Source organism: Podarcis pityusensis, assembly GCF_964106645.2.
Source record: "Podarcis pityusensis genome assembly, chromosome: 9".
Lineage (NCBI taxonomy): Eukaryota > Metazoa > Chordata > Lepidosauria > Squamata > Lacertidae > Podarcis > Podarcis pityusensis.
Window position 1 is genome coordinate 21400550 of NC_138034.1, and position 18367 is coordinate 21418916.

At 42.8% G+C, this 18367-nt stretch overlaps 1 protein-coding gene across 2 annotated transcripts in view; it reads left to right on the top strand.

Annotated features, from left to right (window-relative positions):
- The window catches only part of SGCZ (sarcoglycan zeta), a 565518-nt gene that overhangs the window by 65472 nt on the left and 481679 nt on the right, over positions 1-18367 (top strand). The gene's annotated exons all lie outside the window — the stretch shown is intronic.

Sequence of the window (18367 nt, forward strand, 5' to 3'; positions counted from 1 at the left end):
TGTTGTTATATCCATTAGCTTCCATTATTCATGACACTTTGCAGGATATTGCGGAAGGAAAATAGAGTTAAAAGTGCTGTGTGTGTGTGTGTGTGTGTGTGTGTGTGTGTGTAATGTATACACGTACTGATGGATAGGTATGATCAAAACATTTGTACCAAACTGAACCATTTCCCCTCTCAACGGATCCAAATTCTAGCCCTATCATTGTCAGAGTGAGGTAGCTGCCTTAGGCAGCAGGTGATTGAGGGAAGGAGGTGACAGTAAGTTGTGTGTGCTGTGCTACCTGACCTGCACTACAGTGGTACTCAGGTACAGTGGAGGACATTGTCCTCTCACCAGGGTCGAAGTAAAATTCATCTGCCAGTCCAATCATCTTCTGAGAGAAGGGTCACAGCTCAGTGGTAATACAGTATCTGTTTTGCACTCAGGCGGTGCCAGGTTCAACTTCCAGCTGGAAATGTATTTTACCTGAAGCTCAACGCAAGCCACTGCGAGTCATTGTAGACAAGGCTGAGCTGAATAAGTAGAGGGTGTGTTTGTATGTATATGGAATGGAGGCGGCCATCTTGTCATTTGTCTCAGGCAGCTAAAAGCCTTGGTCCAGCCCTGCTCCTTGTTTGAGTAGAGCCTTGATCCTCAGTGAAGGTCACTTGGTTCTGTGCGCCACCATGGCTGGGAAATTAATATCTCAGAATCAGCCTAGATATACCCAGAGTGGACTTTACATTCCTGCCCAATTGGTAAGTTGTCATTATAAACTTTATCGACATGGATTTGTCCATAGTATAAACATTCATGGATGCTACCAGAGCTTGGAGTGGAGCCTGTTCTATTTGGGAAAAGGGGGCAAAGCCCTACCAGTCTCAGTCTGTTCTCAGCCAGTCTCCACTTGCCTGCAGAAATCAGCAGGGAGGAAGATGGGGACAAAAACCAGTCAGTTCTGCCTGCCATTCGCTCTGGTACCACCTACGGTTGGGGTCCCTGCCTTTTATCCTACCAGTTCCAGGGGGCACCAACCACCACTGTCTGCCTACTTAGGAGAAAGAGGAGAAGGAGGTGGGCAGGAAAAAGAGTCACTTTGATTACTCTGTTTCTCAGGTGATGAGAAAATCTCTTTCCTACCTTCTGATCCAATATGAATACCTAATTCTGCAGAGAGGAGAACATTTTGGGAACTGCCTGTCAACTGGCACAGGTCCAAATTCAGGCTTTAGAATGTAATAGGCAACTTTATGAATAGCACTGATTGTTCAGGCTGCGTATTTAGGGAGATAGTGGTCAATTCGCACTTTAGCTATTTATTTACATCTTCCACCAAAATACGACGTGTAAAAAAGCACCAACACACTGCGAAATTACATCAAAGGAAATTAAAGAACTAAGCCTTAAAAGAAGGCATATAATTAAAAGAAATCCACAAACAGAGCTACCAGCTAAGGAAGGAAAAGAAAAATGAGAGAAGTGGGAAAATATTGGCACACACACAAATGGAAATGTTTGGGTGCAGTAATGTGGTCCAACGATGCAGCATCACTCTTGAGGCACTGCAGAAGGGGAAATGGATGGTGGCTGTTGGGGGTTAGGGTTAGTGGGGACAGGGGGATACCTAGAAAGATAGTGGAGGGGGAAATGTATTTGTTTGTTTGTTTCGAGCATTTGTAATAATAACTAAATAATAATAATAATATTTTTTTTATTTATACCCCGCCCTTCCCGGTTCAAAAACCAGGCTCAGGGTGGCTAGCAACAAATTTAAAACACTTAATTATAAATGCAGCGTAAAATACAGTATAAAAACATGAATAACAATAAAATTCAAAATTCAAAAATCAGTTTAGTGGAAATAAGCATTAGATAATCCCCAGGGCTAGCTGGCTGAATTGGTCCTACTTGGGCCAGTGAGGAGGCCAGGGGAGAATTAGCGGTGGGGTCTCGGAATGGGTGATCTTCATAAAAGGGGAGGGGGAGGGAAGAGAAGGGAAATAAAAGATCAGGCTGAATTCAAATTAAAGCCCAGGTGGAATAGCGAAATTGTACCCTGCTCTTCAGCCAAAAAGGCTCCCAGAATGACCTACACACAATCAAAACAAGACACTCCCTACCCACAATCTAGGAAAGGCCTCTGTGAGCACATCTGGCAACCACTGGAGCAGGTGATGCTCTCATTTGTAGACAATAGCAGTCAGTAGGTTGGTGCAGGCAGGGTCAGGTTGCTCACATGCTTCCCCAAGCGCTGAGCATCCCTGTCAGTTCTTGAGAGGGGGAGGTATGAGGTGCTGGAAGTTCAGCGCGGTGTGTGCACAGTGGCGGGAACATTGGATTGGCTCTGCTGCCACGGATGCACTGCAATGAGCTTCCTGTGCTTTACCCCTCCACTTCTCCCTCTCAGTAACTGGGATCGGAACTCAGCGTTGGGAAGACAGGTGAGCAACCCGTCCCTGGCCTATGCTGCCCCCCCAAAAAACCACTGTGGTATTTAGCAGTGTCTAAGATAAGGCTGTGCCTCTTTAATTTCAAGAGTGCTTACTTCCAAATCAACCCTCGATGCATTTATGCGGAAATAAGTACCAGTGGAATGTATTTCTAAGCTAAGCATCCTTTGAAAGCATATTTCAAGGTGGCTTTTGAATTTACCGACAAAAGTTTCCATTTCATTTCGGTTGCGAGCTCCTTGATTGCCATTCTGTGTGAAGACACTCAGAGTTATGCCTAGACCCCAAACCGTTTTTTTGCTAATACTTTTGAGGCTGATGGCTGCTTTGAGGAGGAAAACAAAAGCTTGATTGAATTGCCCATCAAAGGGAGCCCTTGGCTTGCTGGATTTTTCTTCAGGAGAGAATAGCAATTTTGGCTAAGTGCAGGAAGAGAGAGTATTCTCCATTTGCAAAGTGTCTCCTGGCACTTGTGACTTTCCTACTGCTTTCAATTGCCAGTACCATGGGGTCAGTGTCATGCAATACAATTGTTTGGGTAAGAATTGTGGGCCGTAGCCAAGTAAGTACTTTATATGGAGGGGAAAATTGAATATGCAGACTAGAACACCGTGAATATTGTCAGCAGTGGCACTTAGGCTTCCAAGGTTTTCACCAGATTTTGCAACTTTGGTCCATATGTTTGAAGACTCTGAGTCCCCTTCTAGCTCACTGGGGCTTGAATGAATGATAGAATGGATACAATTACAATTATTGCATAAATATATGTTAGAATCCAGCAGGTACTGGCTACATCCTCAAATAATCTTGTGGCATTTTGGTTGCTGCTAATTTTGGTTGCTGCTCTTCTTCGTGAAATGAATATATGGTACTTATTGGACAATAAATATTTTGTTTGCATCCGTATTTCTTGAGAGACAATGGGGTGAACTCAAACCACTGAGTTAAGAGCACCAAAGTTACCTCCCTAGGGCGCAAGCCTTGGCAGTGTGCATGGAGGTCTTGGGCCTCCCAGACAACAAGATCTGCCCCTCTCTCAGTTTCACTCATGCGGTCCAAAGGAAAGCAGAGCAGTATGTTTGGCACCAGCTTGGCTGCAGGAGTTGCTGGAAGGAGGTGCACAAGGCACCACCCAACCATCTTAGGTACTGCACTCTGGATCTGTAGAAGAAGAGGAAGAGGAAGAGGAAGAGGAAGAAGAAGAGGAAGAAGAAGAAGAGTTTGGATTTGATATCCTGCTTTATCACTACCCAAAGGAGTCTCAAAGTGGCTAACATTCTCTTTTCCCTTCCTCCCCCACAACAAAAACTCTGTGAGGTGAGTAGGGCTGAGAGACTTCAGAGAAGTGTGACTGGCCCAAGGTCACCTAGCAGCTGCATGTGGAGGAGCGGAGACGCAAACCCGGTTCACCAGATTACAAGTCTACTGCTCTGAACCACTACACCACACTGGCTCTTTAGAGTTATAAGGTTAACTCTTTAGCCATTCTTTAATGATCTATACCATCTCTATTCAAAGCAGCTTCTGTCCATATAATAAGGTTGCCATATTTCAAGAAGTAAAAATCCGAAAACACAAAGTTGAAAGTTGTTGAGCTTTTTTTGGGGGGGGGGGGAATTGCCCAAATGAAGTTGTTTCGGGGAAAAGTTTCAAAGACTTGGAAATTTTGACGATTTCCCCAAATTCCCCCCATCACTGGAATCCCGGATATGTCCAGGAAAATACAGACATATGGCAACCCTACTATATAAGATATCCAAATATAAGATACCCAAAATGCAATTATTCAGCAATTATTCTGACTTTGTACAGGAAGACCTGAACTGGGAATTTGCTTAACCTGATCATATTGGAACATGGCCTCTAGGATGGATTTTCTTTTCTTTTCTTTTACCTTACTTGGACTTTTAGCCTATATTTATTTTAATATTTCTTTTTTAAAAAAGAAGACTTATAAGCCCAACAGATATAGAGAAAAACCTGGGGGTAAATGGACAGCTTCTTCTCATCGTAAGGATAGAGCCGCTTCATCCATCACCATCTCTAGTTCCTCCTCCTTCCCTCCCCTCAGTCTCGTTCATTATTGCAAATCCAGCTCACCTTGTCCAGCTTGACAAAAAAAAGGTACACAAGACAAAGCATGTAGATTAAGCATTGCTATGAATCATTGCCTTCTTTTGCTTGCTTCATTCCAGCCTCGGCATTTGAAGATGCCAAATTGAGAGTTCATCATGCAAAGTACAAGATTACATCCCTGCTTGCCCTCGTGCACAGTCAGTTTAGCAAGCATTTTTGTCCAAGTGGACAGCCCAAAATACATCAGTGATTATAATACCGATTACATGATGGCGATGGTGCTTGCGCTGGGCTGCATTGCCAATGGTCACAACAGTGAATTGTTAGCACTTGGATTCAGAAGGGACTTTCCCCCATCCACATCTACCCATAGAAGCTGTTAATTGGGGCTACGAGCTTTAAACAGTTGAGTCAATAGATCAATCAGCTAGAGATTCATCAGTTGGTTATTTGAATTCGAGTCAATTTAAATCTCCTTGGGTGCATGTTAAGGGCACAAGTGTCCTGTTTCAGTTTTCGTGTGCTATTGTAACGAAGACTGAAAAAGAAAACATAAAACACAGTTTTTTCTTGCAACGGAAGCTAAATAATGAGCATTGTAAATACCTATCTGTGCTTCAATAATTCAAAAGGCATATCTATTGAGGTTTGTGTGATATGCAAATATATTTAAACATAATTGGTTTAAACTGAGTTGGTTTAGCCAATTAAAAAAATATTGATCAGCTAGTGACACTATTAATAATAAGTTGTAGAAGAGAAGTATTTTTTTATATATTTCTAATGGACCACAATAGAACCAGAAATTTTCGTTTCCATGGAAGCCTTTAGACTCTATTATGAGTGGTGTTCATTTGGCTTCTTGATTTTTGAGGTCTTTGCAGGGGAAGGAACTGGCCTAAACCAAGGAAAATGGATTATTAACCATAAGTATATTGGTCTGCTCATAGGGCACTAGGCTTTCCCCCAGGTAAGATGATTCACTGATTGCCTGTAATTTGAATTTGGATTAGATTTATGGAGCTTCATATTTCTTTATACCAAGCAATTACCAATTTCATGGTTAAGTTTGTATATTTCATGGCACTTTGCCCCCAAAGTAAACGTGTCATGCTCAGGAATTGCATCTTAAAAGTGGGGAAATAGGCTGACATTAGGTAGATTTCATGGAAATTTTAAACACTGTGAAGGGAACCCCAACTCCATTTGAAATCAATTTTGTTCTGTTGCCAACAAGAGTCCAGGCTACAGCTCTGAACCTCTGGGTTCTTTTGCACCCTTTATTAAAGCAATACTGCAAAATTCTTGGCATGGAGTCTAATGCTAAAAGCATGCGTTTGTCATACATGACAGCCAGCAATTTCTGAGTCGTTCCTAAATGACATTTTGCACACTTAGACTTAAAGCTTTATTCTGTCATTTAGCATTTATTCCCATTCTACACACATTATTGTAGAATAGCTCTGAGCATCCCATTCAAGGTAGTTTCAAGGGTTTATGCCTTCTGCGGAGAGCAGTTACAATGCATGTTATTACTGGCAATCTTTTTTTAATTACACTATTAGATCTTTTGGTGGGAGCCTCAAACACTTTTAAGATGAGACATGATTGTGGGTTATTTTAGAGGTATATTCAAGAGAGTAAAAGCTTTCTTCAGTCATGAAAGACAACAAAATTCCTCTTGTTTTCCTTAGAATGACATTTGCTGAACATTAACAGCTGACCCCAACCTTTGTCCCCACTCCAATTATACCACCCTTAACTGCCCCCCCATTCGTATTTTCTAGCACACACACAGCTCCACCCTTACTGTCCAATATTGCATTTATTTTTTTCATTTATATCCCATGTTTCTTTCATTATGGGACTCAATACAGCACTTTTCATGGGTATCTTGTTTCACCTCAGATCCTACGAAGAACCTCCCTTCCAATCCTTCGTATGTTTTCTCAGTTACAATAATGAGGCGCTCAAGAAGTTGCTCTATTTGTTCTTGTATTACAGAAATGGATGGAATTTGCAGGTCTAGTTGCTTGTTTAGATAGAGAAGTACCTGTCAGATTTCAGATAAATAGATGCAAGGGTTTCTAGGTGGAGCCTTTAACATTTGTAGATTTTAAAAGGAGAGTACCCCTAGCTGTTTGCTTCTTAGCAGAGCAGGGCGGTCTCTGCAATTATGGCAGTCCATTCTGAGTAGATGAAGTCTCCCACATTTGAGACAGGTAAATGCAGAGCTGTTTTTGTTTTGCAAAGGGAGCCATAAATATTTGATATTATTATTATTATTATTATTATTATTATTATTATTAATATTGGCTGAGGCCAATTCCAATAAACATTTCATCCTTTGCAGACATGCCCAATGGTAAGTTCCCTGCAATGTTTCAGAAGCATAGGTTCAGGTGTTAGGAAGCTATGATGAAGGAAAAAGAGTTTGAGGTGTGTTTCATTTTCGGCTAATAGTTGGCACCACCACCATCCGGAGAACTGCATATTCCAAATTTCTGTTGTAGGTCCTGAGAATAGGGAATGAAAACAACTGGTTCTCAATTGCTAAGCCATTTAAAAGTAGGAATAATAGGAGAAAGTTGTAAAGATGAGTTTTGAGAAGCTTCCTGAAGGGAGGGGAGAGCAGAACAAAGCTCACATGAAAGAGAATCCCACATGTTAGGACCAGCAAGTAACAAAGGATAAATACAAGGAAAAGCACAAACTGGATATGAAACCGAGGGGGCTTTCAAAATATACCGTATTTTTCGCTCTATAAGACGCACCAGACCACAAGACGCACCTAGTTTTTGGAGGAGGAAAATAAGAAAAAAAATATTCTGAATCTCAGAAACCAGAACAGCAAGAGGGATCGCTGCGCAGTGAAAGCAGCAATCCCTCTTGCTGTTCTGGCTTCTGGGACAGCTGCGCAGCCTGCATTCGCTCCATAAGACGCACATACATTTCCCCTTACTTTTTAGGAGGGAAAAAGTGAGTCTTATAGAGCAAAAAATACAGTATTTTTGACATGGTCCCTGTGGTGGGGCAGAGTCTGCTGTTGGAAAGGGGGAGGGAGAATTTGTTAAAATCCCACTGAATATTGCCCAGCCCCCATGGCACATGCAGAGTAGTTCTTTGGATCCTGGACACAGAAGCCAAACAGTTTGTATGACCTACAGGAGACCACCCGCACCCCAGGTACATTCCATATCTAATGCCTATGGGAGCATTGGAGGTAATATAGAGATCACTGTACAGGCTGGGCTTTCCATTTATACTCTGCAATTTCTATGCTCAAATAAAGTTGTAGCCTAGTTAAGCCCAGCATGTAGCAACCTGACTTCCTTCCAGCGATTTGTAGGTAGTCTTATCAAATAAGTCTTAATGCTCCTCTGGGATTGAAGAGAACGGCAGGCAGACATTTGCTTGCACTGCCCAACATATAGTTAGTTTTGGCCTTTGCTCATAATTCGGATCATTTGCCACCTTGGTACAAAATCAGGGATGGGGGGTGGGGGGAGAGGAGAGGGCCTTTTCTTCCTTTTTAAGTAAAAATAGGCAAAATCACTTCCTGCACAATTTGCAGAAAATAACCTTTCATGCCCTTTTCATTGCCTGCAGACCGGGAGTTTCCCAGAGTGACAGCAACCAAGAGTGAAAGAGAATAGGAAATGAAAGGCTTATGGATATCTATACAGGCAGCCCTATTTTGATCTGCTCTTAACTCTCTTTATATTCCAGCATTGTTAAATTTCCCTTTTGTATAAGTCAGCCATTTGTTTGCATGGCCGTGCAGAATGCTGCTCTGCTGCCTGATCCTGCAGTTTGTAGCAAGGAGTGTGTGTTGCAGCCAGGATGGAGGAAAGACAGGACTGGTACCCACCCACCCACTCCCATTCTATGCTATTGTGCAGATCTAAGAAGTTCCTTAAGAGCCGCATAGGAATTTGTTGCCTGCCCGAGTCTTGGCCCTGTGGGCAAGTTTTTCACTTCTGCTGCACCATATGCCTGATTTTTGGGGGTTGGCAGGCATGCACGTGATATGAGTGTGCCATTAATTGGGTTATTTGGTCACTTTGGAAGCAGGAAGGTGTGAGGAAATTGATCAGATAGGGGTGAGATTAGGGCGGATCTACATTAACATTAAGGAAGGGTTAAGGAATGGTTTTCATAATGTAGATGGACACATGACGTTCTGCTTTTAACATTCATAATGCGTTATTAAATTGTGACAGCTGAGGACCCTGCCAAGCAACCAGCAACCAGCAGTAGGAAGATAGCCATTTTGATGGGGGGAGGGGACAGAGCTAACAAATTATTTTACAAGTCTGCCATATGATGTTTTAGAATAGGCATAGGCAAACTTGACCCTCCAGATGTTTTGGGACTACAATTCCCATAATTCCTGACCACTGGTCCTGTAAGCTAGGGATCATGGGAGTTGTAGTCCCCAAACATTTGGAGGGCCGCGTTTCCCTTATGCCTGTTTTAGAACGATATATCTAATATCATTCTAATAACGTTAAACAGGTCAGTGTAGATTCAGCCTAGGTGAGCATACTTAGGCAACTTTGAGATTGATGGGCACTTGCCAGGACTTGCCTCTCAGAGCTATGGGACTCATGGGTGGAATAAAAAGTGTATTTGAGGCTAACCTATCTCACCTGTGAAGTGAAGGATATGATACAGGAGTTAATCATGCAGGTGAGCTGTGCATAAGCAAGCTGCCAGCTAGCTCTGCAGAGGCTCTTTTTATTAGCACAATATGCAAAACCAGCCGGATACATTTTGGACTGCGCCCTTTACATATCTTCCAATCATGCGATCGTGGGGTGGTACAAAGTTATTTTGGCACCTGTTTCCACCGGCTCACTTTGCCCCTGAACAATGTTTAAACGAAGGAGACAAAGGTCACAGACAGGGCACAGCAGACCAGTGTGAAAGCCAAAGGTTAGATAGAGGGCATGGCGTTCAGACAGCTGTGGCTTATCTGTGGGTGGAAGTGTACTTCACTCCCTGCGGTCATTCCTTCACACCTGACTGGAGCTGTGAGCAGCGGTGGACCTTGGGGTCTCACATTTCAGCGGCACCAAAATTCAGCATCCACCCTGCCTCTCGCCTTCCATTCTACACCCACAGATGTGACAACCCCTGCAGAGCCCCCGAGGATCTGCACCTGGTGCCACTGAACCAGTCATACTCCCCTAAATCTGCCTCTGCTGTGAGGCCGTAGAAAGGGATGCATCAGGAATACCTATCTACTCACTTTCATGGGTGTGGCTTGCAAGGGTAAGAAATGGCAACTCATGCCACTAGAAGCAGTACACTAGGTAGGGCTGCTGTTGGCTTCCCACTGCTGCTTAGCGGGACAGGTGAGGCTGCAGGGAGATTGGCACTGTGCAAACGCAGTGGTGGAGACAATCCTGTGCTCCTGCGACTGACCTGCTCACTGCCCCTGCTGGTAAAGAACAGTGGTCCACCTGCCAAGAAGCTAGCATAGTGACTTTACCCCACCAGGTGAGCCACTCCTGCACACCACACTCCCTGGGTAGGGGCTGACTCACCTGAAGGCAGGTACTTCTAAGTTATTAGTTTCCTGCACTGCCATTGTGTTAGAATTCCTGCTCCATGATTGCAGTCATGGGATTTTTGTCTTTCACATGACAGTATATGTTTTGACTCCACAGAGTGGGATGTGACGGAGACAGGATGTTTCTGTTACTGTGTTCCGTGAAGTGGGACTATTGTCCTTTGTTCTCTCTCTCTTTGCTGTCTGATGCTAGAGAGAGAGGGAGTCGTGTTGCAGTGCTCCGTGTGTGTTTATATGTAAATAAAGTAGATTAGCCAAAATGCTGAGTTTCTGAGGTCTGTCATGCATGATGCATAAATTCTGCGATCCCTAAGTGTGCCTGTGTCGGTTGTCATTGGTCGCCGTGATGTTGGGCAGAAGAAAGCTTTTGAAGCTCCTGAACACACTTCCAGGGGGAGGGAACATGCCAGTCGGGCATGTGTCTCTGCCAGGGTCCTACTCGAGTGTAGGCTGAACTCATGACACATTGCCCCTCTGCAGATCCTGATGTGGTTTAAGTAAAATGGCCATCTTGGCTCAACTCATTTTCTCCTGTGCCACAGGTATCACTTTATGCCCAGTTTGGGTTGCAAATCTTCCCACTGGAAAAACAGTTACAGAATTAGGAGGATAGCGTTGGCTTTCAAATGGAGTTGGTGTTACCAAGTCCAGAATTGTTCTGCCTCCAGAGCAGATATAAATGTAAGCAATCAACGAATGAATGAATGAATGAATGAATGTTGGCACTCCAGGCTACATCCTAGGTTGATTTTCCACAGCTGGATCAGCTCTGCCTCTTCCAGTTTGGAGAAAATCAGAAACAAAACAATGGGTGCCTTCTGTCATCCGTTGTGCTAATGGGATTCAGTAAAAAGCAACAGCAATGAGATGCAAATGCAACCATACCTTTTAAGTTTTCTTCTTAGAAGTTTTCTCTTTACATTTGAAATTGGTAGCAGTGGATTATGGCTCCCAATGCGAAGTAAGTAACTCTTCTGCAATGCAGAATATTACTCAGTAACGTTTGTTTGCCATAAACATCAAACCGTTCCGTGCCGCCATAACTCATAGCAGTGGTGGGAGGAACCTGTTTATTTCTTTTTAGAAAAGCGAGAATGTGTGTTTATGGGAAAGATAACTGGAAGCTAGAGAGCGATGGCTGTGTTTGGACTGATTTCAGAGTATACGATGCATAAACTTAAAGACTGCTGGTGCCCATTGGTAAGTAAAAAATGATAGTCCTATTACAGTGTAATCTTTTTTTCAAACGTTTCCAAGATAGAGATGGTTTGAAAGGACAAACACTCGACAACTTCAAGTGAGATGTGAAAAGGCATGGAACAAAACCATCCATGAAATCTTACACTCTTTTAAGGATGGCGTGTGCTGGGTATTTTTTATTTTATTTTAAGTAAGGATAAAGAGAAACAGTTGCCAGAAAAGCTGATCAAAATATTCTTTTAAGGACAGGAAAGAAAACACACAATTCTTTCAATATTCTTTCCATACTCAAATGCTGGTGTGTGTGTGTGTGTGTGTGTGTGTGTGTGTAAGTAATAACACTTAAGGTTCAGTAAAAGTTTTTGGGAAAGTGTTTTCAGTAAGGCTGACGGGGGGGGATAGATTTACAGAGTACTGTCCAGTGTTAGTCATATTCAGACTTGAGCATCTGAAATCCAAGACTTAAATCCACTGATTTCAATGGCTATGACTACAGTTGCATATTGCCCACATGACATAGTCAGATTGCAAGAGAATGAATTTCCTGGAAACCCAGTTTTGGCTAACCTCATTCCAAGTAGCAAGATTTCCTGGTCCTACGCACAGACATGTATGCAGTGGCACTGCTATTTCAGATTAGTCTCCTTAAGGAAGCCTGTCGTCAGTTTTGGCACAGTGCAAGAGCATTTCATGAATGGGCACAGAAAGTGACTCACTCAAAAATTTATTAAGTTAGCAGATAATTTCAGCTCATGAAGCTCATTTTAGGCCACGAGCCTGCTCTGGGAAAAAAGTGTGTGCGCATTTGAAGTAAACGTCAGCTGTGAATAAATAGGGGAGTCTGGTTAATTTGCACTTTGAATGCATCTGTTTCTGCAGCCACTTTCGGCTTGCTCTTGTGCCATGTTGATTTTGGGAGCTTCCCCCTTGCTGGACTTAATTTTAGGTAGACCAATAAAACTCGTTTATTGATACAGGAGCCAGAGTTCGTCTGCCATTATTTTATCTCTCTGCTGCAGTTGATACCTCACACTGTTTGATTTTGTATTTCTGTTGTGTGTGCTCTATGTATTTCCCTTGCCTCGAATATCTTGGGCAGAAAGGTAGCATGCCTCTGAATGGCAGTTACCTGGAATCGCAAGTGGCGAGGGTGATGCTGTGCTCATGTCCTGTTTGTGGGCTTCTCATGGGCATCAAGCTGAACACTGAGATAACCAGATGCTGGGCTAGAGATGGGCCAGTTGGTCTGCTCCTCTTATGTGATAAGTGACTTTTATAAATAAATATTTGGGGACTTTCAGCTTAGCTGGTTTGTTGTGGACCAGACAGAATAAAGTGGACCAGACCGTTTCATTTCAGTACACTCTACTTAGGAATGTACAGAAATTTCAGTAGGCTTACTGAAACAAATTTGGCATCAGATGTTTGGCCATCATGCTTCCAGCAATTGCAGATGATGTGAATTTTGCTACTTTTTGTCTTGCTAGGGCTTTGGGTCTTTATTTCCAGCTTCATTCAGGCAGAAATCTGGAGAGCTGCACCTCTTTCCATCACTTCTCATTGTTGTGGGAAAATGTGTAATCTATGAGCTTCTTTTGGTTTATGGCGAGCTGGGAGTAGCAATGAAGGAGAAATTCAGTTTGGCATGCATTTAAAAACGAACCTACTGAATATGCAAAACTCTCAAAACAGTCCATGGACCAAAAATTCCACATTGGAGTTTTGTGACTCGGTTCTCCAGCCAAAGTTGTATACACAAAGTTGTGCCTCTCTGTGCCTTAAAAAAATGAATGGGAGGATCCAGGAACACTAACCTGAAATAATGTGCTTGATAACAAATGGGAAAGCACTGTTCAAGTCTATGTTACATACCTGAGGTTTTCTTTTTTTGCAGGTAAGTACTCTGACCTTGCAATGCAGCTTTTCAACGATGTGGGAATACACATGAAAATAACTGGGACACATTTGCATGGCAGTATTTTATTTATTTCATAAAATTTATGCACCACTTGCTTGTAAAAAAAGAAAAGGAAAACAGTAAAAACAGCAGTTTTCAGAAAATTAAAATCAGCAACAAACTGGAAACAGATTAAAACACACATTAGTATTCTAGATATCTGGATAGGCTGGTCCAATAGTCAAGGAAGGCCATTTATTTAAGCATCTCTTCTTTTGTAATGGAAAGTTCGCCCTCTAAACATCTGGAATGTGAATCCTTTGCACTTATCTGACATATAGACTCTCCCTGGATATGTCATATGCTCAGCGGTGGTGATTCCTTGACAGAGTAGATTTACAAAGTGCTCAGGTGCTCTGTGCTGTAGGTCAGATTTGTTGTGTGTCTTCAAAACTGCAATCCCCATCTATTACACGCGGAAAGCAGCTGAATTTCATCATCTCCAACAGCTGTACCACAGCTAGGGTCAGAGCAGCGTGATTTGCTTCGTCTAAACGATCTGTGGATATCTTCCCTTCTCTCCCAAGCCAAAGCAGGTGAGAAGGTCGTACAGAGTGGTCTAGGATATTTGGGCAAATCAGTAATGGTGACATCCCCTCCCCCTACAATCTAGGCATATTTTAAGCTGTTCAGTAGGTTAATATAAGGTTCATTTCCATGTTAGTGTGAACCTCATTTATTGCTCATTTGCTACCTCCGAGTCCCTGGGATGTTTTTCCTCCTCATTAGCTCCACATAACACAATTAAGCTTTGACCAACTTGGGAAAGGAATAAATGAGTTGGCGAATGTTCAGTATGTGCCACATACCCTCCAATATTCTGCAGGAGAACTTAGGGTCCCTCTCCAGTGTTCTTGCAACGCCCCTATTCTCACATTAAGGACCAGGGCTGTCTGCATTATTCATTAAAAGCCTGTCCTTAAATGGCTTCTGAAACAGGGTGTGTTAGTAAATTGACAACAGCAAAGCCTTTTTTTTTTTTAGGAAAAGGGAAGGGGAAATAAAAACTTTGTGTGTGTTTTGCTTCCCTTACAAATAGAAGCAAGATATAGTTTAAACGGGGAACTTTGGATTGGATGCAGACTAGGAATGTCGGAGAATTTTTACCCCCAAATTTTCATTTCATTTTTTTAAAAAATGCAGAATATGCAAAATTACAGAAATTACAGCTGGGTACATATTCACTCATTGTCAAGACCAGGTTTACTTCCTGTGAATGTAAGGGCTTTTCCATACCTTTTGCTCTGCTCTTTCCAGGCAGAGTTCCACACTTTAATGCTCTGTGTTCCCCACCCCACCCCTGACCTCTCCCCACAAAAACCTGCTTTTTAAAGCTGAATCGGAGCAAACGTCAAAAAAGGGTGTTTGGGCACAGAGCTCTAAAGAGTGGAGAAAAAGAAAGTGTGGATGAACCTTAACTAGCATTTGTTGACACTGGATTCCAGAGCTGTAGATATTAGGCGCCGTATTTTTCACTCCATAAGACGCACCTGGCCATAAGAAGCACCTAGGTTTTAGAGGAGGAAAGGGGGAAAGCCCCATTTTTTGGGGATCAGCTCACAGTTGTGCAGCTTCTTTTGCAAAGGGCAAAAGCCCCCTTTTTTGAGCATCAGCTCAAAGTTGTTGAGCTTACTTTGTAAAGGGAAAAATCCTGTTTTTATGGGGTTCAACTCACAGTTCTGCAGCTTCTTTAGGAAAGGAAAGGGAGCCATTTCTACAGTTTCCAGACAGATAATCTAATCAGCCATGTCGCTGGGGAAACAAACGGCCTCCGTCTGCAGAACATTCAACAATGGAGGCCTGGGCAAGGGGGCGGGGCCAGAAAGGGAGCCAGCGATCGACCACACATTCGCTCCATAAGATGCACAGACATTTCCCCTTACTGTTTAGGAGGAAAAAAGTGCCTCTTACGGAGCGAAAAATACGGTAATTAATGCCATTGCCGATCATGTTTGCATTGCATTGGCATTTGATGGACTGTGGCTCCAAATGCACTATACGTTTAAAGCAGTATCATGCCACGTTAAAGAGTCTCGGCTTCCCCCAAAGAATCCTGGGAAGTGTAGTTTGCCAAAGGTGTTGAGAGTTCCTGGAGTTTCCTAGGAAGAGGGATTGATTGTTAAACTACTCTGAGAACTGTGAGGAGAATAGGGACTTTTGTAACAACTCGCAGCACCCTTAATAAACTACACTTTATTTGGGAGAAGCCATGGCTTTTTAACAACTCTGTGTTCACAGTTGTTAAAATAGGCAGTTACAGCATATTCATTTATTTTCCATACGGTTAAGCAAGTTGTTAAGATTAAGCTCCTTTGCATGTTTCCTCTTTGCACTGTAAGTTCTCAGTATAATGGGGTATAAAAATAATGGGGGCAATCCAGCCAGTACTATGTCTTTGGTTTCAGTTGGAGAGTTAAGCATGCACTTAAATCTCTCTTCCTCGTTGCAATAAACAGATGTGATATAAAAGTGTTCAATTTTTAATTTTATCTTTTGCCCTTTCTGGAAGGTGAAGGACATTAAAATAGAGGTTTTTAATTGAAAATGTTGCAGGCTTTATTGAAATTTTAGTACTGGTTTTCCCTAATGATACTTTTTTGACTAGCTGTGTAAGTAATTGTATGATGGGGAAATTCTAGGTTAGTTTTATACAATCGTGTTTTTGTTGTTGTTTCGGAGGGGGTAACTTAGCCATGCATGAAAAGATGTAGATGTTTCTGAAGGGAATCCTAAAGAACTGTGTGGCAATATATTCTCCAGTGAATGATAATGTCAAGAGAAAATGGCCAGGGTTCTGGGGGTTCAGGCAAGGAGCTTCTCTAGGCTTAGAATGAAACAGAGATGTGAAGCAACAGACTCTCAAGACCCGTTTATAGACATATACAGAGAATTGTAGAATTGTAGAACAGCAAAGGACCATAAAGATAATCTAATCCAACCTCCTGGAATGCAGGAATCTTTTTGCCCAATGTGGCTCTCAAACCCACAACCCTGAATTAAGAGTCTCATGCTCTACCAGTTGAGCCATTCTGTGCACATGTGCTTACACATTTGCTAAAAACCAGAGCCTCTGTCTCTTGCTTGGTCAATAGAACAGAATCATCTTCTGTGGTACTCAAGCTCCATCCTATTTCACTGCCTTGAAGGCCAAAGGAGCCAACTCCTAGTGACTGTGGGGGCTTTGGTCCCCACAATAAAATATTTGATGGCCATTTCAATTCAAATGGTGTGTGTGAACTGCATCATGTGATCGATTCGCGGGGCTTACCTGGGACCCACAATATTTTATTCAAGTTGACACCCCTGTTGAAGGCTCGTATTCTACCTCCAGCTCTGGTTATATCTGTAGAAACTCTGGAGTGTACACTTGACTCATGGTAGCATATCCTATGGGCCTGGCCTTCTGTGGTCCATAGCCTCCATGGAAAGTGGTGCTAAGATTCTGTGAGGAACTACTCCTTAACAACATCAGATCTGATAAAATTTCAGCTCTGTATCACATCCCAGATTCAGCAATGCTCTAAATCCGTGTCCTGAGCAAGGCTGAATGCCCTGTGTGTTTTTTTAAAAAGATTGTAGCAGCAGAAGCTGCAAAAAGGACTTGCTCTTTCCTCCCCTTAGCTTCTGAGCCATGCCTTCTTGCTCTTCTGGATGTGTCTAAAATGTCTGGTGGAGGGGGACAATTTCCATTCCAGTATATACATCCCCCGGTTACCTAACTGGTGCACGAATGACTGGTTAGAAAGCTTCAGATCTTGTTCCTCTCTCTTTTTTACCGAGGCAAACTAATTGGACAGCAGACGCAATTCGAATGTACCCTCATCAGTATGTGAGCTGCGGTGTTTGCAGACAAGCACTGGATGGAATGGATTTGAACATCAAAACAACAGAATGCAATATGTGATTGAAAACAGACGCTGACAGCAAAGGGTTGCCAGCATGGGGTTCTTGATAAAGTCCATTTGGTCTCTCTGCAGACAACTCAGAGTCTTCTCTTTCCCCCACCCCTTTTAATCTTTAACTCTCGACACAGCCCCCCCCCATCCCAAGCTTCCACTTTCCCTGAAATAAGAGGGATTTCTGGCAGCACTTTTAATGATAAAAAGAAGAAGAGCTTTTGTTTTCATTCTGCCCTTGAACATATCAAAGGGTTCCATTTTATACACTGGGCTGCAATCTTCTGCTCTTGGTTGTTGATAAAAATTACATGACTTCATTTTTTTTGTAATGATTGAAGAGTGCACAATCTAGCAGCAAAGCTGCACCATTCAGTTTGGGTGCAGGCAACTCAGTTTGGGTGCAGGCAACAGGAGAGCAATGCAGCCCCACCTACATCATCCCACCAGTCATTCATAAAACCCACAGAACTCATAGAGTTGGAAGGGACCCTGAGGATCATCTAGTCCAGCCCCCTTCAGTTGCATCACAGGGGGTTGGATTAGATTATCTTTGTGGTCCTTTGCTGCTCTACAGTTCTATGATTCTCTGTATATGCATGTAAACGGGTCTTGAGGGCCTGTTGCTTCACATCTCTGTTTCAGGAATATGCAGCTGTCCCTTACCTGCAACCTTGGGGTTATCAGCACCACACTCTAAGCAACCGAGCTATGCTGCCTATAACCATAGCTGTCAACCTTCCCTTTTTTTGTGGGAAATTCCGTTATTCCAGCACCATTTCCCATTGCTATCCTGGATTGTTAGATATCCCGTAGACCGTCCCCGGGACAGGTGAGGCTGCTGATCCCTTATTTTCAAATCTGAAAGTTGACAGCTATGCCTATAACCCAAGAGATGCCATTGTGGACAGAAGCAAAATATGTCAGAGATGAGAGCAATTTGCTTGTTGTGCAAATGACGGTGTGTTATATAGCACACGGCACTTGCATGCCAAACCAGCGCGGAATCTGCCGATACATATTTCATGTAGTTGTAACTGGCCTAAATAGGCTCATTTCCACAGCTTAGGTTTTGCCGACAAATGCTAATAGAGCCATTTCCATGGTAGTAAAAAGTGCAGTCAACTTAAAATGGCCTATGCAACATTATCTTTACCATTTGAATGTGCAATATCGCTTTTGCTTTCTAGCCAGGACAAAATCTGTTTTGTGATTCCCTTCCAAC